This window comes from Erythrolamprus reginae, chromosome 1 (genome assembly GCF_031021105.1).
Source record: "Erythrolamprus reginae isolate rEryReg1 chromosome 1, rEryReg1.hap1, whole genome shotgun sequence".
NCBI lineage: Eukaryota > Metazoa > Chordata > Lepidosauria > Squamata > Dipsadidae > Erythrolamprus > Erythrolamprus reginae.
In genome coordinates this window covers 351,734,437-351,758,967 of record NC_091950.1, presented here as the reverse complement: position 1 = coordinate 351,758,967, position 24,531 = coordinate 351,734,437, and the positions used below count along the sequence as shown (strand labels likewise).

Here is a 24,531-nt window from a genome sequence, read left to right as displayed (position 1 = left end):
TGCACATTGGGAAGAGGCTCTTCTTCTTCTTCACTCATGGCAGCCTCTGGAGGTTCTTACAGCACTGGCTGAATCCCAGCGTCTGTCACCAAGCCTTTTCCAGCCTCCTTGCTGTCTAACTCTGGTACCAACTTGCACAGGCCATTGGCAAATGACAACACCAGCTACCAGCTGCACAGGCCTCTGGTGGGCCACAACATAGCACGGAAAACATCTGCAGAGCGGCAATTCAATCTGCCTCCACTGATCACCTGGGCTTTGGAAGCAGAGAATCAAATTCATCCATTCCTGTCCATTTTAGTTCGCTAATTCCTGAAATGTTGGTTTTAAGTCTTGCCATCTCTTGTTTGCCCATAGGTCCAGCTTGCCTTGATTCAGGGATCTTAATTCCAGGTTAAATAATAATAATAATAATTTATTAGATTTGTGTGCCGCCCCTCTCCGAAGACTTGGGGCAGCTCACAATATAGCAATAATACAATACATTATAAATCTAATAATAAAATTCCTATGGAGTATAGAACTTTACAGCATCAGACTTTCATTTCATCACTGGATACACTCACAGCCGAGAGTCTTTTCAGCTTTGGCCCAGTTGCTTCTTTCTTTCTGGAGTTAACTAGTACTAGTCCCCTGTTCTTTCCCAGTAGCATATTGGACACCTTCCAACCTTAGGGACTCAACTTCCAGCGTCATATCTTTTTGCCTTTTGATACTGTGCATGGGTTTTTCATGGCAAAGATGCTGAAGTGAGTTGCCATTTCCTTCTCCAGTGGATCACATTTTGTCAGAGCTTTCTGCTATGATCTGTCTGTCTTGGTTGGCCCTGAACGGCATAGCTCATAGCTTCACTGAGCTATGTAAGCCCCTTCACCACAACAAGGCAGTAATCCATGAAGAGGTTAATTATATTAAATACAGTTAATATATTTATTCATACAAAAGTGGAGAATTCATTTAATAATTCATTCCTCCTCTTATTTTGTTACTTTCAAGTCCATGAGGAGTCAAGCTTGTACACTTCTGCCTTTACAGAATTCCAGACATGACCAAACTCAAGTAGCACTTTCTCCTTTAAAACTTCAGAGAACTATCTGGCCATGTCACAATTTCCATATCTTCCTAACCCTAGCACCATGTAGATATAGTATTTTAAGACACTACTTATTTTCAGTTAATATATCAGGTGTATTTCCCTGTTTTTGTTTAATTTTACAGGTATTTCTCTCTATGCTCATTAATATATCGAATGCTCATACTATTAATGTGCATGAAGATTGCATAGATTTTATATATTGTTAATTCATTTTGGGTATTCCAGATCCTTTCTATTGCATATCTTTCTAGACTAATGTTTTTACCAAGTTTACAAAGATGAAATTCCTATTTCACAGGACACAATATATTTCTCTGTCAATTTTATCTCAGGTTTCATGTCCTCCCTGCAGAGAGATAAAAATTGGATGCCCATGTATGTTTTGACAATCTTCAGGACATAATAAGTAAATAAAATCTACTCTTATTTCTGACACCTTGTTATTTATCCCATGTTATTTCTATTCAGTGTCAATGTTGTAAAACCATCTGGTAAAGGTTTTTTTATTTCTCTATACAAACAATCCAGAAATCTCTAGCCCAAATAATTTCCTTACATATTTTATATTGCCTAGAGATAGATCTCACTACTGGCCTGTACAATTCAACAAATCTTATTTTCTTCTCTTTAGAGTCTTATACACAGCAGTTCATTACAAATATAGGCCATGCCTATCATGAAATGACTGAAAAGTTTTTATAATAGCTGGGGTATTTTGATGAATAAATCAATGTACGGTATATACAATAGGTATCTGTTCCTAATTGTTTCTCTATCATTTACTGTAAATGTAATTTACCTGTTGTATATGAAGGCATGAATAGAATAGATTCATGGAGATCTTTCCCTTGTTTTTAAAATATATTTAGATATAAACCTGAACAAGCTGAATAGCTATAAGATTTAGATTTCTACATGTGATCAGAAATGTTGCTTGTTGATAGATGTGATTCTCCTTTCTTTGATTCCTGTGCGACTTCAAAATATACACTCAAGTGCTGCCATTTTTTATACTTACTGTATTGTCCTCATGATCTCTCAAAGAACTTCCAGACTCTCACAAACCCACTTTCAGTGTGATATCTGAAGTCTGTTCTTACTTGCTGTGCCGGAGCTGAGCTGTTTTATATCCGTTTTCTTTATTGTTCCACTTCTAATCTGGACCTGATGCCACAAAACCTGCATTTCTAGTCCACACTTTGCCAGTCTGTTTGCCTGCTGGGTTTGGTCCAATATTCTCTCAATTTATGTTCTCATGGCCACTCCTATTACTGTCAGGAATATACATCAGTTTGGAGATTCACTTTGAAGACAATTGAATTCCAAACCTAATTGACTCATCTGAAACACTGAATTGAATCAAATGTTCCAAATTAGATTATTTGAACAATTTATACATGCACAGATAATTTATCCTCCCAACTCAGAAATCCCAATCTGTTGATATATCTGAATTGAGTCTACAACTTACGTTGAATCCTGGCTGATTTGCACACGCCTCTGATCCTTCTTCTATAGTACAGGTATATTGCAATTTTTCCATTCATTATTTATGGAGCTGCAATTCCCAACCCACACAGCTATTTTTTTAATTCTCTGTTTTATTTCCACATCTCCATTATCACATTCATACTGGCGTGATAGGATGTGCCTATGTTTAGAGGTGCTTATCCTATCTATTTCACCCTCTCTTCGCTTGCCATCAATGTAAGTATGATCCTGCACTCAGTTCTTTTATGTCACCACCTACACAACTTTGCTTTTTCATATTTGAGCTGCAAACTTTCAAAACTACAACTTACCACTTTTTTCTGATAAGATCAGAAGTAGGCATCTTTTTTGTTAAAAAAAAAAAAAGTTGTTTTCCCATTAGGATTCTGAAAAAAATGAAATGATCATCCATAGCTCATTATAAATCACAAGCGCAGTGGTTAGCAGCTAACAAACCACAAGCAGAACTCGATTTGCATCATGGAAGATTTAACTCTTTCACTTCCTTTGCATTTCCTTGATAGAGAAAGATAGAGAAATACTCCTGGAATGGATTTTAGGGAAGGAGTACCTGCATAGAAAAAGGGAGAAACACTTCTCTCTTGGCCCTGAAATGAAATTAACCTGTCTTGCAAGAAGTCCATTTGATTACATACTCCTTTTTTCCACATAAGAATTCTAAACTTCTCATTCCTACTTTTTGTATTAGCAAACCTTCATATTCCTCAACTCTGACTTGAAAGTTAAATGTGAAATGCAGTTGATTTTAAAATGTGATGGTCTCCTATCTTAAATTCAGATGGTTGGAATTAATTTCAATTTAAAAGGGTGTGTGCTAGCCTAGGTTGGGAAAGGCCTATACAAAAAGAACTACCTGCTCAGGGAGGCTGCTAGAGAAGGGTTAGTAGAAAAGGTTTGCTAAGGAGTTGCTGCCAGCAGGGGCCATCAACTGAATTGCAATTGTGAGATTATGTGTGTGTGTGTGTGTGTGTGTAATATTTTCCTGATAATGAAAATGATATATTATACCATTTATATTAGTATATATAAATTATATAAAATGATATATATATATGCATGCTGATAAGTGAAAAGGAAGGGAGCCTGTTATAGACAGAAAAACAAAAGTGTATGTATGTATGTACGTGTGTGTGTGTGTGTGTGTGTTTGTTTGTTTGTTTGTTTGTTTGTTTGTTTGTTTAATATGAGTGACCAAGCTGACTAATAGAATGCTGGTTGGAGTACAATCAACCACTAAAAATAGATATCAAAAACTTAATAAACAACAATATTGATTTGTTTTTAATATTGTTACTTATAAGTTGCTTGTAAATGGACCAGCACATAAAATTAAATAGCTTAACTCCTCAGATGCTTGCAGCTAACAACAACTGCAAAAGGGAAAACCATTGCTGGTATTAAACTCCATGAATGAATTGTTTTGAAATGACCGCATGCTTCTTGAGATTTACCACTTTAGGCAGTTTTTCTGCCTAAAGCGACCTCCATTTTGAGACAAAGTGCAAAAAAGGAGAGAAAACACTGGCTACTAATTGAAGGATGATGGCATCATTGTGGATACGCTATAAAACTGCAGTGATGCCCTATAACTTCAACACATTAGAAGGACCCTAACTTTGTATGTTAAAAGATCCATTAAAAAGTCACCTGCACTGACATCATCTGCATAACACATCTGCATGATGTATCCTCTGAAAGAACATGGCCTGTATGTCTACTGAAGTCAAATGGTAGGCTGTGAGGAGAACATCCACCAGATAGCGTGGATCCTGATTTAATTCTGCAAATATTCTGTTGATCATTTCCTACCATGCACTGCTAGAACTGCTTAAATGATATGTTAGATGCTGGCCTGCTAAGTTACATTTTTTTGGCAGTATAATTTTGGACAGGCTGTGTATATCTATCACTCCAAGATGACCAAGAATCATGGCTACAAATCATTCTCTTAGTGTGCTATATTTTTTACTTTGAAAAGTAACCCAAACAGTCAGGATCTGAGACATTTCCCAATTGGATTTCTAGGAAGAAACTATCGTGATGATCTCCTTGAAACTCAGACTTTTTAAAATATATGTGTATGGTGGGAAAAGGCAATGGAAAAAACCCTTATCCCTTGTGCCAGCTTTCCCAAAGCTGTTCTCTTCCCGATGAATTGAACCAACTTTCCAGCCAGCATAGGAATTCTGGCAATTAATCTTCAACACATTAGAAGGACCCTAACTTTGGAAAAACTGTTTTATATATATATTTTCACTCTTTACTGGGACACTTCATTTTATGTTTCTGATACTGTTTATTGCATTTTGTCCTTTTGTTGTTTTCAAACTTTTAATTTCTACATGGTATAATGTGGGCAAAGAATTTATAACAAATGATCAGTATTCAAAAGATTTGCAATGAGCATCATGTGTCTAAAAACCCATCACTAATTCATGTATCCACCTTTTTTGAGAAACAGAATATTTCATTTATTGATCACATCCATAGATCTAGCGTTATGATTTTGCACAATCTTTGTATACATCCTGACATGTATATGAGTAGAAATTTAGAAAGAATTTAATATACTCTCACCATGAAAACAACAATTATGGCTATATGACCTCTGTGACTGCTGACAGATCCAGGTATACATTTTGATGCGCTATTATAAGCCTTGACTCTGGTTTTAGGAGCCCTGGTAGCATAGTGGTTAGAATGCAGTATTTCAGGCTAACTCTGCCCACAGCCTGGAGTTTGATCCTGATAAGGTTAATTCAGGCTTCCATGCTTCTGGAGTCAGTAAAATGAGGATCTAAATGGTTGGGAGCAATATGCTGATATTTTAAACCGGTCTAAGGGTGCTATAAACCACTATGAAGCAGTATATAAAGCTATGTGCTATTGCTATTTAAACTAAATATTTTTAGATCATCCATATTTCAAAGAGAGAATGGTTTGAACTTGAAGAATTCCTCATTGCCCTCCTTCAGATAGAGAACTGTCTTATGGAAACCACTTTTGTTGAGTATCTTAGTTTTGATAATGTAGTCTTTTTTCACTCCAGTTTGACGTTATATGGCTTTATAGCCATTTAAGTAGAACTCAGCAATAAATGGATTCATGCACCATGCTAAGTCAAAATGTGACTCCTTGTTTGTTACTTTACATATTTTGTCACCCAGCCATTGTGGTATGGCTTGCCATGTGGACACAGCCAATTTGTTGTTTATTCAATCAACCAAGTTTAAGTTAATCATGGCTATGGATTTTGCTTTACTGGCCTTGATTTTCACTTTGGAAAGACTGTGGGAAGAAAATTACCATTTAAGAAAACATCAAGAGAAATGTGAAATGTTATCCATCCTCCACTGACAGCAGTTGCTTATTTATAGCTTAAAAACTAAAGGATGTCCTCACATGGCTATTGAAAATCAAAACAGTATGCAGAGTTTTGCTTTGTTTTCCTTTTGTGCTTTTTGCAGTTAGAAATCTCCTGTGTTCCCTGAACACTTGTTATTGTAACCAAAGCCACATTTCACATTGCTAGAATTGGAGGTTATGTAAATTCCAAGGATTTTAAAGGATAGGCCCTGCACACTCTGTATTTGGCCACAGAGAAGTAGCCACAAAGAGTTACGGACAACTCTTTAAGATGAGAAATAGAGTAGAGTAGAGCAGAACAGAACAGAATTCTCTATTGACCAAGTGTGATTGGACACACAAGGAATTTGTCTTTGGTGCATATGCTCTCAGTGTATTATAAAAGAAAAGATACATTTGTCAAGAATCATGGGGTACAACACTTAATCATTATCATAGGGTATAAATAAGCAATCAGGAAATTATATTAATATAACTCACAAGGATACAAGCAACACGTTACAGTCATACACTCATAAGTGGGAGAAAATGGGTGATAGGAATGATGAGAAGACTAATAGTAATAGTAATGCAGCCATAGTGAATAGTTTGACAGTGGTGAGGGAATTATTTTTTTAGCAGCATGATGGAGTTTGGGGAAAAACCTTTCATGTCTGTGTCTTGGTATGCAGGCTCTGTAGTGTCCTTTGGAAGGTAGGAATGGAAACAATTTATGTCCAAGATGCAAAGGGTCAGTAAATATTTTCATGGCCCTCTTTTTGACTCATGCAGTATACAGGTCCTCAATGGAAGGCAGGTTGGCAGTAATTGTTTTTTTCTGCAGTTCTGATTATCCTCTGAAGTCTGTGTCTGACCTGTTGGGTTGCAGAACCGAACCAGACAGTTATAGAGGTACAGATGACACACACAGTAATTCCTCTGTAGAACTGTATCAGCAGCTACTTGGGGAGTTTGAGCTTTCTGAGTTGGTGCAGAAAGAACATTCTTTGTTGTGATTTTTTGATGACATTTTTGATGTTAGGTGACCATTTTAGCTCTTGAGATATGACAGAACCTAGAAATTTGATGGTCTCTGCTGTTGATACTGTGTTGTCTAGCATTGTAAGAGGTGGTAGAATGGGGGGATTTCTCCTAAAGTCTACCACCATTTCTATAGTTTTGAGTGTGTTCAATTCCAGATTATTCCAGTTGCACCATGAGGCTAGTTGTTTAATCTCCTGTCTGTATGCAGTTTCATTGTTTAATTCTGCAACCCAACAAGACAGACACAGACTTCAGAGGATAATTAGGACTGTAGAAAAAAACAATTGCTACCAACCTTCCTTCCGTCCCATCCTAATGTTTCTCTTTTACTAGTATTATGTACAGTATATAATTATCAAGTGTTGAAAGTGCAAAAAGGAAAACGGAACATTTTACCACCAATGGTGGACCTGTCCAGAGGTTAAAAAATATTGGAACACGCTAGGTGGATGGTTAAAAGAAATCACAAAAGAAGAAGTTGAGAAAAAAAAGAATTATTTTTATTGGGTATAAAAAAGAAGTCCATTATTTGATTATCCATATTTTGACAGCGGCAAGGATCATATACGCCCAGCATTGGAAAAGTGAAAAAATACCGGAAGGCAATGAAAAAGGTGATGGATTGTGCAGAGATGGATATGCTGTCAAGAAAACTAGAAGGGGAGGAAGATTCAGGCTACTATAAAATATGGGAGAACTTTTATAATTGGTTAAAAGAAAAAAAGAAAGAAAGAAAGAATAAAAGAAAAGAAACTATACAGAAAGACAGTCGAAAGATTAGAATCCACGTTTGTAGAAAAGTACGCAAGTATGTAAATATGCAAAGCAATATGTTAACAACAAGGAAAAAATGCACATCTCCAATCGAAATTCTGAATGAGAAGGGGATGTAAATATCCCAAATGTATGTTTGGTTTATGTTTATTTTTTTTCCTTTTCTGCTGTTTGTTTTTTCTTTTTCTGTTTTGTTTTTCACTTTGCTAGCATCTATTATGTCTTTACAAATTTATTTAAAGTTTAATGTTATTGTTGTTGTTTTATCCTTTGTTTTTATTTTTAAAATTCAATTTAATTTTTTTTTAAAGAAAATTTTTACTGACCTCTCACATCCTGGACATAAATTGTTTTAACTCCTCCCTCCCTCCCAAGCAACGCTATAGAGGAGCACTGCACAGCAAGACAACTAGACACAAGAACAGTTTTTTTCTCAAATTCCATCACTCTGCTAAACAAATAATTCCCTCAACATTGTCAAACTATTTACTAAGTCTGTAGTACTATTAAGCTTCTCATCGTTCCCATCACCAACCTCCTCCCACAAATGGTGGTATGACTGTAACTTTGTTCCTTATATCCTTACAGTTTATATTGACTGGTTCCTAATATGATTTGATTTCTTATTTGTTTCAGACTGTCATGAAGTGTTGTACCTTATGATTCTTGACAAATTTATCTGTTTTTATATATACACTGAGAGCACATGTACCAAGACAAATTCCTTTTGTGTCTAATCACACTTGGCCAATACAGAATTCTATTCTATTCTATGATTCAGGGGGAAACATCATTCCAAATCTTTCAACAAGATATTCAAAAACTCTTGTGTTATTTAAGAGACCAATTTATTGTCAGCCTTGTGAGGTAGTGCAGGAAGCATGCCCAGATCAGCTAATTATATTTTATTTTAAGTTTACATTGCAAGTCTGAAAATACAGTACAGTTCTCTCCTATTGCTTTAAAGCCCAAGAAATTAGGGAGGGTCCCTTCTGCGACTTTTGTCACATTCCTGCTGTGGGCAAAGTTGCTTCTTATCCAACCATTCCCCTGGCTGCAGTCCTTCTTTGGCCTCCCAAGGGCATTCTCACATACCATTACACTTACTTATTTAATTTGAAGCTTGTGCTAAATAATTTTCCAAGATTTCAAACTCTCCCAACCCTACAGGATGCCACCAGATATTGGATCACAAACTTGGAAGTAAAGTATGTATATATTCTACATTAAGTTACTACCTTGCTGCTAGTGAGCTGCAAAATGTCAGCCATCAGATCTTTTCTGAGGGCTAAAGAGTTTTCTTTGTATGAATATAAGAGCAGAGGAAAGTAATGTTATTTATTCCAGATGCTTTAGACTTCAACTCCCATGAACCCCAATAAGTATAGCCAATTGCAAGGCTATTAGGAACTAATTTATAACATCTGAAAGACATTGAATTGTCTTCATTGGCCAAAGGAATCAATTGGTGGTTTGCTCTAGATTTATTATTCATTGCTGAGACCTAGATGCCAAAGTTATAGCTAGGACATTGTCTGGCAATGTTTTTAGATATTCTTTTTGGCTTGTACAACCTGAACTCATGAATAAGCTTCCTGAAAAGCTGAAATTCACCATTTTCTTGATCATTTTTTGTCCTCCTTTCATTGAAAGCAGAAGTCTGTTTTCAACTCACTGTTGGTATAAAAGTCCAGCTGGACACATCAGGTTCCTCTGAACAGAACCAAACTGAGGACAACCTTAACAACCAAGGACCTATGGATATAAGATGTGATACCACCAAGAAAAAAAAACACTTCAAGTTCTAATGTTTTTATTTCAGATACAAAGGACCATTGAAGCAAAATCCAATAACATTTGCAGGAATGCCAATGGGTGGGGTGTCAGATTGATGTCAGCAGTAGAGTGGCACCCTAACGGAAAACTTGTTTCCTTTTTATGTACATCACAGCCTCCTACACATGCCCCAAATGAGTGGAATTGCAGATTTGAGACAGTTATTCAAGGTACGGGGGTGGACAAAGAAATGGAAACACCTTGAAAAATCATCAAAATATCTTTTAATATGGTGTTGGTCAACCTTTTGCGGCAAATACAGCCTCAATTCTCTGAGGTATTGATTCATACAAATTGTGACTTGTTTCCAAAGGAATTTTAGCCCATTCTTCAGTTAAAGCACCCTCCAGTTCTTTTAGAGACGATGGTGGTGGAAATCAACTTCTTACTTGAATCTCTAAAATCGACCATAAATGCTCAATAATGTTGAGGTCTGATGATTGTGATGGCCAGATGAGATGCTGAACCTCATTAAAATGTTCCTCATGCCATTCTTTAACAATTCTTGTTCTATGGATTGGTGCATTATCATGTTGAAAGATGGCATCCCTGTTCAAACATGTTCAAACATTATGATGCCAAAAAGTCAAGTGTTTCCAATTTTTTGGCCACCCCCTGCAGAACAGATTAGGAAAACGAAGTCATGCTTGATAATATTACTTTTATTCAAAGGTATAGTAACATGGAAAACTGTATAGTATTGTGATTAAGACATCAAGCTAGAAATAAGCACACTATGAGCTCTAGTTCCAACTTGGGCATGAAGCCAGCTTAGGCCAGTCACTTTCTCTCATCTGTAACAAGGAGATAAACCCCTCCTGGGGGGAAAAATGCCAAGAAAAGTGTAGGGATTTTTCAAGGCAGTCACTCAGAATCAGACAAAATTGAATGGAAGAAAAAACAAAGTAACAGGAGCATTGGTCCTACCTGAATGTCTTTTCTCAGTTCAGGTTGCAGGATAGGCCAGGAATGGGTGGTAACTTAGTCCTTCTGCCTGGAGACTGAGTCATAATTTTTATAGCCATGACCCATTGTCTCTCTCTCTGGTTCCAGTTATTGATGAAGGGGGGCAGCTGTAACAGGAAAAACATATCCAGAAATTCGATTCCCTGACCTTCCCTCCTTCCAGATCCACACCCTGTCCTGCAATCTACACTAAGAAAAGGTGTTCAGGTAGGACCAGCGCTCCTTCTTCAGTGAGGCTGCAGGATAGGCTAGAAATGGGACATACCAAAGCTGGCATTCCTAAGGGCGCATCTCCATTGGGGCTGGATCTTCCATTGCCTAGATTTTCCATTGCTGGAGAATCCTGCAAAGTGAAGTCTCTGCTGAGGCAAACACATTCATCCAGGAATGCTGGATAAACAGCATAGGAAATGCCCAGGTGACTGCCCTCCAGATCTCTTCCAGGAAAGCCTGGGTAGACCAGACTGCAGTGGATGCAGCGCAGAATGATCAATCACCTGTTGGGGTAATGGGAGAGATTGGGCTTGGTACACAGCTGCGATGCAGGCTTGTATCTATTTGCTGATGGTAGACAAGGACATCTTAGATCGTAAGGAGGCTGGCTGAAAGGCTACAAACAGTGCCTCCGATCATCTAGAGCAGTGATGACGAACCTATGGCATGGGTGCCACAGGTGGCATATGGAGCCATATCTGCTGGCACACGAGCCGTTGCCTAGCTCAGCTCCAACATGCATGGGAGAACTTCTCTTTGAAAAAAATTATATATACCATTGTTGATCTGAGAAATTTGGTATAGGTTTCCAAAAGACATTTTGTTGTACTTTGCTTCATTTGCAAGAGCTTAGTGCTTCTGCTGTTTTGATAATTTAGAATAATGCATACATTTTTAATGAAATCAGATGGTTTCTGATGACTTGGAGCAAATTTTGAACTGTTCCTTTCAAGCAAAATGTTTACAGGGATCCATATTAACTTTGATTCTGAAGTTCACTACATCTTTAAGATGATTTTGTTGAGAGAAAGACACCCAATTAATTGGTTGTAAATTAATAACAGAAAACAATTCCACTACCATCTGCATGTGATGCCTAAAATCTTACAATATTTCTTCAGGCTCTGAAGAATGCTGACCCAACAGTAGGAGGGGATAAATCTAATCTGAGTTGGCTGTTACTTTAGATGATGGCTAAATCAGCATTAATTATCAACTAAAATATAGTCATGGCTGCTCTACAAATGTCTTTAAATGCCTATTCAAGTCTTGATTTTACATCACAGTAACTGCAGTGTGTTTCAACTTATCTTATTAAACAAGGCAGTGACTGATTTACACAATTTTAAAATATAGAGCGGTTATAATCCACAACTGATAGATTTATACATCATGCTAAACCAAAGCCAACACCGTTTGTTGAAACACTGGATCTTATGGTGCTATGATCTCTGTGTCAAAACATAGGTAATGTCTTTTCCCCTATTTGTGAGAAGGGAAACAACCTAAAGGATGGTGTAAATAGACAAGACAGGAAGCATGGTTGAGCTCTCTCTTCACTGCCTTGCTTCTCCTTTGCCATTTCCTATTGTTAGAAATGGCTTCTGTCTGGGAAGAACAAGAAGTTAATTGGAAAAGGAAAGGAAGCTTTTCTTTTCTGACAACTTCCATACTTTAAATTCACACAATACACTGTGTGGTTTATTTGGCATATTGTAGGCACTGGCCCATAGTTAAGGGTCTGTGGTGCAAACTCAGGCAATCATGGTTTCAATAAACCATGCTTATTTGAACCATTGAATAATAGCAATAGAACTTAGACTTATATACTATCCTATAAGTGCTTTACAGCATTCTCTGGGTATATGACCTTTAGCCCCACAAGAATAACATTTTCTTACAAAATATACATTTTCAAAAGTTCTTTTTCTTCTTGTGGTCTCCCTCTCATCTGTCTGTCCTGCCTTCTTCTCGACTCCTCCAACAATCTTCCAGTTAAGCCAGTCAATGTCAGTTCATCTTTGGTCAAAACTTTTAGCGAAGACACATAATCATCATAACTCTCATCCAACAATGAAAGAACTATGTACACTTTATGCAGTTCAGAAAATATCAGCTCTTTTTATTGTAGCTCCTGCAAAGTCTTTTTCATCAGCTAACATATCATGAGGTAACAAATCACCACCTTTCTGCAAATGAATTCTAAACAGTTTTTGTGTGAGATGGATATGTGCTCCCACACTCTCAAGAAAATAAATTTGTTTCAAAATGTCCCATCACCTAGCAGCCGAGTCATCACCACGGATATGAACCAGCTGTACGTCATTCAATGTTAATCCAATTACACTAAGAGCTTTTTCATTGTCCCATTTAAGTAACTTATTTTCTTTTCATCTTCATCATTGGCAGGATCGAATTCAGTTATATCTGGTGGGTTAATTACCACATTTCATAGTCCTTCACAGCGCAACAGCATACTACATTTCATAGACCAGGAAACATAATTTGTTCCATACAACTGGGTTATCATGGATACTTGACTTTAGTTGTGCCATTATTTATACAACAATACCACTCACAAGCAATATCTCACAGGGAATATCATACTGGAAATAGCCACACTAAAAAAAACCCTCATACTAAGAACCACGCACTGGGAACCCCACACTGGGCCCATAACCAATGTTAAGTATTAAGGAGTGTGCACAGTAACCCTTGAGTTACCAAGGATGCACAGAGGAAATGTGGAGGTGGCAGATATCTATAAATATTATTTACTTTGGCAAATAGCTCAGTCAAGAACAATCATAGTCATACACAATTATATCAGTCAATACTCTCAATACATATACAATATTATAAGTCTTACTTACAAAATACAGTAAACCATCATCTGAACACACAGTTCTACAGTACAGTCACACAGGCAAACCAGAAATAGCAAAGAGTAATCAGAGAGAGAGAGAGAGAGGCTTCTGGCTCCCTCTTCTGGCTAACTGCAACACTAACTCTTAAAGCTATAGTGTTATAATTCATTTAAACATACATCGATAGTTTGTTTATATATTGTGAAGCCCAACCAGTTATGTACATAGTACTAACAGCTTACAACGTTAGCATATTGCCCACAATAATTTGGTTCCTTGTTTTACTGATCTCAGGAGGATGGAAGGCTGAATCAACCTTGGACCACATCAGGATTGAACTCCAGGCTGTGGGCAGAGTTAGCTGCAATACTGCATTCTAACTACTGTGTCACCAGGGCTCTCCAGAATACCACCAGAGTTTGGGCATTACCCCTACCTTTCTGTTACCTTATAGGTGACAAAGGCTACATGCAAAGATTATCTGCTAATCCATAATGCAGATACTTAAATTTTGCCCATAAATTGACACACTATATAGGCTTTTCTTTAGCCTGAGCTGATCCAGCTGGATTTCTTGTCTCTCATGAAAAAAATCCAATCAACAACCCAAGCACGTGTTCTGAGCTTTAGACAACTATGAAATGAAATTGTCTCTGATTCCTCACTTCAATTTTGTGCAAACATTAGCCTGTTAGGCACTCTCAAGGCATAAAGAGGACAACAACAATAGTAAGTAGAGGTATTTTTCTTCCTTCCAATTAAGAGATGGGAGGGGGAGGGAAATCAAAGATAAAAGTACAGCATGCCTACTCAAGTTAGAAACATAGAAACATAGAAGATTGACAGCAGAAAAAGACCTCATGGTCCATCTAGTCTGCCCTTATTTTTTCTTAGTTTGTTGTAAAAACACAGTTTCCTATACAAGTAAAATACTAAAAGGCTGTAAAGTAGTAAAAGGAGCACCGAGGCTCTAAATATAATAACACCTGATTCACATAGTCCTGGCAAATGTTCACTAGCTAGGATGTATGTCAACTGCTTGTAAGTCATCCTGGGACACAGTTAAAAGAGAAGGGAAAATGATCTTGAGCAGAAACAAATGTCAGCTTTAAAGTTAATGAACAGAAATGTTGGCTTGCCAACAGGATTATTGCCTGAAGAAGTCAAATACAGAAAGTACAAAAGTAAGCATAATATTCCTTCTTTGATGCCGGTCTATAACAAACCTCCTCCCCATGCCTCCAGACTCATGTTTACATCACCCTCTCTTTCCCCTCATGCAGTCCAACATGCTCTCTCTTTGATCATTTTTCTCATTTGGGAGATCTCTTTCAATCCTTGCATTTTTTCAGTAAAAGGCTTTGGAGAGTGGTAGGTGTTAAGGAGTGTGCAGAACAACTCTTGAGTTATCAAGGACATGCACAGAGGAAACGTGGGATTCCAGCCGATATCCAAGAGACATGAGTAATTTATTCAGTCATACAAAACAGATATATTAAAGTGTATAAAATAGTGTTTACTTTTAGAAATAGCACAAGTTAAACAGTCAGGTCACACACATTTAAATCAGTCAATATCTCTCAATACAATAATAATACCACAAGCCTGTCTTTGTCTTATATATCAGACATATATTACAGCTTACAAATACAAATACAAATACAAATACCTCATCTTACGAACCTAATTGGTTCCTGGGGGAGGTTCGTAAGACAAAAGTTCGTAAGACGAAACATTGTTTCCCATAGGAAACAATGTAAAGTCAATTAATCCATGCAGCAACAAAAAAAAACCCGCAAAAAACCACTGCCACCCGGCTGTCACCTTTTGAAACAGCCAGGGGGGCTTCCCAGCAGCCTGCCGAACGCCAAACCCAAACTTCCAGGGTTTGGGAGGCCGCCGAGAAACCCAGCGGCTGTTTTAAAAGGTGACAGCCATGCGGCGGGGCTTCTCGGTGACCTCCCGAACCCCGAACCCCGAAGTTCGGCAAAAGTTTGGGTTCGGGAGGCCGCTGAGAAGCCCCGCAGCCTGGCTGTCACCTTTTAAAACAAAAATTTAGGGGGGAAAATAAATATTATTAAACACAAAATTAGATTGGAGGACCAGAATCAAATGGTAGAAAAAATAAAAAGAACCAAACAATAGTATTTTGAACATGCCAATAAACCAGGTAGGTGGTTAGCATATAAATTAAGGAAACAGAGACAATCTAAATTAATTAAAAAAATTAGAAGACAAAGATGGAACAATAAAATATGATACAGAAGGGAAAGCAAATATAGTACAAAACTTTTTTAAAGAATTATATAAAAATGATAATATTGAGGAAGATGAAGTATTTAAATATTTAGAAAGCTCGGAGTTACCTCAACTAACAGAAGAACAACAGGAGAGGATGGAAAGTCCTATAACAATGGAAGAACTCCTTACAATTATTAAAAGGCAGAAAAATAATAAGGCTACTGGGCCAGATGCCATTCCAGCAGAGTGGTATAAAATAGAAAATGAGATAATAAGAGAGAATATGTTACAAATTTTTAATGAATGCAGGCAAGACGGTAAAATTCCTAAAACATGGTCTGAATCTTTGACAACCCTAATTCACAAACCAGGTACAGCACCGGAAAAATTAAAAACTGTAGACCAATATCGTTATTAAACGTCGATTATAAAATATTTACTGCAATATATGCAGATAGGTTAAAAACAATTATAAATAGTAAAATCCATCAAGACCAAAATGGTTTTTTGCCAGGTAGACAGATTAGAAATAACCTTAGAACAATTATTAATGTATTAGAATATTATGAACAACACCCAGAAAAAACTTTAGCATTAATGTTTTTAGATGCCCAAAAAGCCTTTGACAACGTTAATTGGATATTTATAAAAATGCAATTAAATAAAATGAGATTTGGTCCCAAATTTGTTAATTTAATAGATGCTATTTACTCAGAGCAAACAACTAAAATTATATTAAATAACAACCAATTAGAAGCTTTTACAATAAATAAAGGAGTTCGACAAGGATGTCCCATTTCACCCTTACTCTTTATTATGTCTTTAGAAACCCTACTAATAAAGATAAGAGCAGATTCAAGGATAAAAGGCTTAACTGTTGGAAAAGAGACATACAAAGTTCAAGCCTTTGCAGATGACTTGACTTTTATTATTGAAGATCCGATTGTAACAGCCCCAAGATTAATCTGGATAATAGAACAATATGGTAAGGTAGCAGGTCTAAAAATAAATAAAAATAAAACACAATTTATAACAAAAAATATGAATAAAACTCAAGAAAGTAACTTGGAATGCATTTCTGAAATTAAGATAGTTAAAAAAGTTAAGTACAGTGGTCCCCCGATTATTGCGAGGGTTCCGTTCCAGGACCCCTCGCAATGATCGGTTTTTCGCGAAGTAGCGCTGCGGAAGTAAAAACACCATCTGCGCATGCGCAGATGGTGTTTTTACTTCCGCCGCAGTAGCGAGGAGCCGAAGATTGGGGTTTCCCCGCCGCCCACGCAAACTCCTCGCTGCTGCCGTGCCCGCAGCTTGTCTTGTCCGCCCGCCGCTTGTCCGCCGCCTGCCTGCCCGCGCGCCCGCCGCTCGCCCGCCCTTCGCCCGCCCACGCCATTCGCTCGCGCCGCTTCCCAGCTGAGTCCTGAAGCCAATTCGCTTCAGGACTCAGCTGGGAAGCGGCGCGAGCGAACGGCGTGGGCGGGCGAGCGGCGGGGCGCGTGGGCAGGCAGGCGGCGGACAAGCCGTTCGCTCGCGCCGCTTCCCAGCTGAGTCCTGAAGCCAATTCGCTTCAGGACTCAGCTGGGAAGCGGCGCGAGCGAACGGCGTGGACGGGCGAAGGGCGGGCGAGCGGCAGCGAGGAGTTTGCGTGGGCGGTGGGGAAACTCCTCGCTGATGCCCGCCGCTCGCCCTCCCGCCAGCAAGAGGGGGAAGACCCAGGGAAGCCGCCCAGCAGCTGATCTGCCCGGCGCCATCTACGCATGCGTGGCCATAAAAAAAAGGGCGCGCATGTGCAGATGGTGTTTTTACTTCCGGGTTGAAAAATCGCGATTTAGCCCGTTCGCAATGATCGGGATCACGATACCCGGGGGATCACTGTACTTGGGAATCTGGCTAACTTCCAAAACAATAACATTAAAAAACGATAATTATATAAAATTAATTAAGGAAATTAAAAAAGATTTAGAAATATGGAATAATTTAAAAATATCTTTTCTGGGTAGAATTGCCACAATCAAGATGAACATTCTACCCAAAATCTTGTTCTTGTTTCAGGTAATCCCAATAAATCCAGGAGGGAATTTTTTCAAAGATTTAACAAATATGGTTAAAAAATTCTTATGGCAAGGTAAAAAGGCAAGAATAAAAATAAATATGCTAGAGGATATAAAAGAGAGAGGAGGCTTTGCCCTCCCAAACTGGAAACTATATTATCAGGCAGCCGCCCTAACATGGATTAAAGACTGGATAACTTTGGAAGATAAAAGAACATTAAAATTAGAAGGTCATGACCTTATGCTTGGCTGGCATGCCTTTGTTTGGTATGATAAAGATAAAAATCATTCATATTTCAAAAGACATACATTAAGAAAATACCTACTGGAGGTATGGAAACATATAAGGAAAAACCATTTTTTAACTATCCCTGATTGGGTGGCCCCCCCTAGAAGCAATTATACATCCAAATTCTATTAAGGATACAAAAACAATAAGATATAAAGATTTGTTAGATGATCAAATGAAGTTAAAATCTAGAATTAAATTACAAGAACAAGGAACAATAATTGATTGGTGGCATTATGCACAGATCTAGATACCAGAAGGATACCACGCTTTATATTTTTAATAAAAATAAAAATTTATTGAGTAATTTAATTACCATCAATCAAAATAGAACAATTGGGAAAATATACAAATATTTTATTGCCCATAAGAACATTGAATTAACTTTAAAAGATAACATAATAGTTTGGTGTAAGAATATAGGGAAAGATATAGATATAGACACATAGGAAAAAGTTTGGATAAACAATTGGAAAATGACAAAATCAGTGTCTATGAAAGAAAACCAAATTAAAATGTTCTATAGATGGCATCTCCCACCATACAGAATAGCAAAAATGTTTCCCAAGACCTCCCCATTATGTTGGAAATGCAAGAAAGAAATAGGGACCTACTACCACCAATGGTGGACATGTGGTAAAGCTAAAATGTATTGGAAAATGATAGAGAGAATGATAAAAGAAATAGTTATGCAAAATATAGAAATCACCCCGGAGTTTTGTTTGTTAGGAATTACCAACCAGGTTTATAAGCAAGAAATTTTATATTTAATTGTACATATTTTAACCGCGGCAAGAATTATATACGCGCAAAATTGGAAAGGGGAAAATATCCCCAAAGAAAACGAAATTATTACAAAAATATTAGACTGCACGGAAATGGATATGATGACAAGACGATTAAATGACCAAGAAGAATCAAAATTCTATGAAACATGGAACAAAGTCTATATATGGATAGACAAGAAAAAAATTAAAGAAAATTTAAAGTCAAAATATGTAAGAAGTAAATATATATGTAATGGTTGAGATTTTTTTTTTGTTTTTTTGTTTTTTTTTAAAGAATGGTACTAGAATTAGTTTATATATACAATAGTAATAAGAAGAGAAGAATGTTTGATTTTATCTTAGTTTAAATTACTGTTACTAGTCTTTTTTATCTATTATTAGCTATTTTTTTTATGTATTAGTATTCAACTATGTATTCAATTTTGTATTCTTTTTTCTATATCTGCATTTACACTTTTGAGATAAGTGGGGAGGATACCTCCCCAAACTATATGTTTAATGTTTGTAAGTTTGTGCGTCCTTTTATGAAAATTAATAAAAAGATTTATAAAAAAATATAAAACAGCCGGGGTGCTTCTCGGCAGCCTCCGAAATGCCGAACCCGGAAGTTCGGGTTTGTCGTTCGGGTTCAGAAGGCTGCTGGGAAGCCCCCCGGCTGTTTCAAAAAGCGACAGCCGGGCGGTGGGGCTTCTCGGCGGCGGCGGGTTCATAAGAAGAAAAAAGTTCGTAAGAAGAGGCAAAAATTTTCTGAACCCTGGGTTCGTATCTTGGGTTGTTCGTAAGACGAGGGGTTCATATCATGAGGTACCACTGTACATCAAAATATCACCAAACACACAGAGCTTACTACATCAGTCACAGTGAATCAGCAGAAAGAAAAGAGAGAGCAGAGAAAGAGAATCATGCTTTCTGGCTCCCTCTTATGGCAATTTGCAACACTAGCTCTTAAAGCTATAGTACTTCAATACAAACATTCATTGTTAGCTTGTTTATATATTGCAAACCCAACTGTCTTGTACATAGTACTAACAGTAGGACTCTGTAAGTCATAAGTACTTTTGTCCAAATCCCATTAGTTAAGAAAGGATCAAAAACACACTGAGCCCTTAGTCTGTTAATTTCAACTCTGGAACTGAAAAGATAAGTAGATCTTTAAAAACTTAAGTATGTGCTCAGATTTCTTTTTCTCATGACAAATTTACCCTTTTGCAATTTTACGCCAGCTGTGCAAACTGATGCTCAGGGAGGCTCACAACAATAACACTATAAACAATATAAAATCAATATACAATGCTAATAACAATATAAAACCCTCAATCTAATCCCCACAATCATACTATATCATACATACCAATCAAAACTTGTTCAGTTGAGGTTAAAAGATGTTACCTCTCATGGCTCCCAAGCCTACCGGCAAAGGCAGGTTTTTAAGGCTTTCTGGGTGGAGGCAGTAAAGACCCCAAGGGTGTAGCTGGTTCCAAAGAGCCACCACAAAGAAGACCCCCACCCAGCAGGCCCACCAACTGGTACTGCTTAGTCAATGGGACATGGAGAAGGCCAACCCCATGGACTATAATTGGTCACTGGGAGATATGCGGCAGAAGACAGTCGTACAGTTCACAAATTAGTAGCCACAGATGATTTTTCTGTCTCCCAATAAATGTTGGAATAGTTACTCTTCCAAACACTGTCCTATTGACAAACTCTAACATGCTTCTCTGATTATTTTCTCCTTTAGAACTTACAAGAAGACATTAAGAAATATTGAACTAATTCTAACTAATAAGGAAAACTTTGTAGATAACATAGTGGAAATAGCAGAGTAAATAATCATGTCATGCTTCCATAGAGATGTTCAGAATAAAAGAACAAAAATTGGTCTAGCAGCTATTCAATGAAGGTGACAAAAGACAGCCAATAAAGTCTCACTCTTCTCTAAAAAAATGTTATTCCATTTGTCAGTAAAATAAGACTGAATGAGGAAGAGGAGATTTGATAGTGTTCTTTGGGTATTTGAGCCACTTCTTAATAATCCACTCTTCTAGAATATGGAATGGATATGGAAAAGTGATTTTAAATTGTAAGAAGGCAGACTGTGATGAATATTTTAAGAAACAAACTTATTAAAAGGAAAAGCAGTTGAGAATAGAACCAGGTATCCAGAAAGTTGTTTGGCTCCTCTTTATTATTTATGTTCAAGAGGAAGATAGACAGCTGCCATGGATGTTTCCCTTAAGGCACCTCCACTATTGTGCTGGATACCTTATATGACTCCTCCTGATTCTGAGATTCTATTGCAATTGTCTTTCAATTCTTAAGGATAGAAAAATGATAGAATACATTGCAAAGAAAGAAGAAATGGAAATGGAAGGTTATGATATACATTCAAAATCTAATAATTGTGAAAAAAGGTCAGCTTTCTGTGCAAATGTAGACGGGCTTGGTGCACTGATTTCATGCAACCAAATTCAATTAAATTGAATTAGTTTCAATTCAATTCCACTATACTGTATTGCAAGTCCAGAAAATTAAGTAAATAATTATGAATAAACATTTCTTGTGCCTGTTCACACCTATGCAATACTTACACAATATTTCTTCTTCCTATTTATATGGCCACCCATTTGTCCAAAGAAACCCTGGGCAATGAACAAAAGGCAGACAAAACATCTATTAAAACCAAAAAAAAAAAGAAACCCAATAAAAATCTTAATTACCACTAATAGCATACAGCAATGCCAGATGTTTTCCATAAGATTCAGCACCAGGATGATCATTATCAGAGACTTTAAAAGAAGAAATAATACACATTCACAGAAGATGTATTTTTTTTGTTAATGACTGAATGATGCTTAAGTTGAAATGTCGTCTTCAAAGTAATACAGTATCTTTCTTTGAATAGTTGATAGGGAGGATTACAGGTTGCCCTTAACTTACAACCACAATTGGGTCCAAAACTTGGATCCATTGCTAAGTGATGAGAATTGAGTGAAATTTTACAACCATATTTGCCATGTTCACTATAAGAATCACTAAGAATGGTTAAGTGAATCCAACTTCTCCCAACTGACTTTGTTTGTTGGAAGACTCCTAAAAAAGGTACCAAATGACAATCATGAGACTCTGGAATGCTAGAGCCATTACAAATATATCCCGGTTGTTAAGCACTTGAACTTTGATTTTCTAACTGCATAGATGCTGGGGTAGCCATAAGTACAAGGACTAAGCATAAGTCACTTTGTTCACTGCTGCCATAACTTCAAACAGTTATTAAATATTGCTTGCATACTTCTCCAAAATCATGCAACCTTTGGGGAAAACAGGTGCTAATTTAAAGCGATCCTTCTATAATGAATTAGGGAACACCTTTTGTGAGTTTTCCTTTCTCAAAAAGTAATTTGAGACAGAAGTGCATAGCATCAATAGTATGCTTGGTTGGCAACTTCAACTTATGCTTGACCTTGGCTTGACCACTGTGATTATAATATCTTCCGCTCTGTTCTTCTGCTTCATTCAGTGTTCCCATAACACTAATAAAATTAAATGGAGGTTGCTTACCAGTAAGTGGCTTTTTTTTCATGGGCTGCAACTATGGCTTTGTTGCTTTCATCTTTTCCTCTCCTTTCAATTATGCCTCTCTGGCTATAATGCCTGTCTTGTTTGTGTCTCATTGAAGGTAATTTGTTCTACATTTGCAAATGATATATCATTTACAACATTAGCATTTGTATGTGAATTTTTTTTGTTTATTTAGGAAACGTACACTCAGATTTACAATATATTAGCCTGGTACAAGCCAGCTTGCAATGATTAAATGCAAAACAATTCCATAAAAGACAAAAGGCAGCAGTATAAAAATGGAAACAGACTCGGCAGATGAAAACATTTTGAAATGAAGGTCTACCACATAAAAAACATCTGCCTTACAAAAGAAATGCTTGCCAGAATAGGGAATGTTAAGGGAAGCTGAAGAAAAATATGAAGAGAAAGGGCAGAAGCTACTAAAGGTATTCTGAAGCCTGGGGGTGATCTTTGTATAATGGTTTTTAGCTGAATGAAAGCAATTGACTTCAAAAACAGGAAGGCCACTGAGATACTTTTCCAAACTATATCTTGATCTTTGGTTGAGAAAACTTCACTGGAAAGATGTATGTATGTACGTATGTACGTACATATGTATGTATGTATGTTTATTAGATTTATAGGCCACCCTTATCCTCCTATTCTGGGTGACAGTCAACAAACTACATTCAGCCTGATATGCTATCTGGGAGAATTTTAGCTTCTATTTTATTCACAGAGCAAAATTTACATGCCTTGCTCAAGTATAATTTAAAGAATTATACCACAGACTACCGTAATTGATGATAGGCTGAATTCATAGAATACTTGCCATAATCTGTGATTTTTAAAAATACAGTGGCTAAGTTGGCTTATATACTATTGGCTAATTTTTTTAAATACAGTGGCTAAATTGGCTTATATACTATACTATTTGTTCATCTTTCCATCTATCCAACAATATTTATAGCATGCCCTCATCCAAATGGACTCTGGGTACAACAAATGAAGATATTTTAAGAAATCAGGACAGATTACTAAAATCATTTATAATTTTTTTTACATCATAGGCACTAAAGGTTAACTGCCCACTGGATCAACACAGCTTTGGCTAGTTTGTAAAATGCCAGTAGTCATAACTCAGGAAAGAAGGCGTTCATAAAATGGAAGATGCCGGTTGCTGGACTACACCCCATTAGTAATGGAATAGCATGGTAAGTGAGCAAGTTCAAAACTGAACTTTATTAATGTCCACATTATTAATTCATTTTCTTTATAAAATAAAATGGTATTTATTTGCCCAGTTGCCTGAGTTTGCACAATACAGGAAACAATAACTGTATTAGTTAGATACATGAAACTCATTGAGCTACAAACTTGTCAGCCATATTTTAGTACAATGGGCTGTGCAAAACTAATGCAAGAGCAGAGTCTAGCCAGCAGCAGGCTAGACTGGAAGCAATTAAATTGACATCTAAAACTCCAGAAATAAGAAGTTTTATTGTAAGAGAAGCAAAGAAGCCATTACAAAAGAATTCCAGTGACTGTTGTGCAACAAAATTGAGACCTACTGTACATAAAGACTTCATTCACCACCCCTTCCTTGCTTCACTGACATGAGGACCTGCTAACCACTTCTTAAGGACATATCCTACTAATGGACTTCCATCTTAGTGCCTTACTACTGCTGAGAGAAGCTGATCCAAAGGATTCTGCAAAAAATGGTGCTTTCCATTAGCACAGAAAGCTATTTTCCATGCAAACATTCCATTCACCTGGAAAAGAAACCCGATGTGGTGCAACATGCAAGATTCCAATTGGTCAGCTACAAAACCGGCACTCTCATCAACCATACGGGGTTCTGTACCTCTACTTTCTCTACTGGTGAGATCACCACTCACCCGTTTCTTCAGAACATGTGAAAAGTCTTATACTAACAGGTTGAATGATGCTATGAATTAACAGTGCGGAAATATTCAATAGCTTAAAGTGCAAAGGCAAAACTTATTGAAAATATTTGATGCTATATAATGGTATAGATAATAAAGAATAGTTGCGTATGTATCCCTTCCTATCTAGCCTCTGGTTAAAGCACCAAAACACACTAAGGAGTTTTAAAGGAAGCTACAGGCATTTTAAAGGAAGATAAAACAAGCTATAAAATTTG

General features: G+C 37.1%; 1 protein-coding gene and 1 long non-coding RNA gene across 4 annotated transcripts in view; one reads left to right on the top strand and one right to left on the bottom strand.

Annotated features, from left to right (window-relative positions):
• Positions 1–24,531, top strand: part of LOC139157473 (uncharacterized) — a 50,802-nt gene that overhangs the window by 11,766 nt on the left and 14,505 nt on the right. For 2 of the 3 annotated variants that reach the window (XR_011557495.1, XR_011557494.1), the window contains exon 2: positions 23,435–23,578. This is a non-coding gene — a long non-coding RNA (uncharacterized lncRNA). Of the gene's footprint in view, positions 1–13,872; positions 14,164–23,434; positions 23,579–24,531 lie in introns of those variants that run through there. The other variant, XR_011557493.1, reaches the window with a different exon arrangement.
• DAAM2 (dishevelled associated activator of morphogenesis 2) overlaps positions 1–24,531 on the bottom strand; it is a 267,666-nt gene that overhangs the window by 229,800 nt on the left and 13,335 nt on the right. The window lies entirely within an intron of this gene.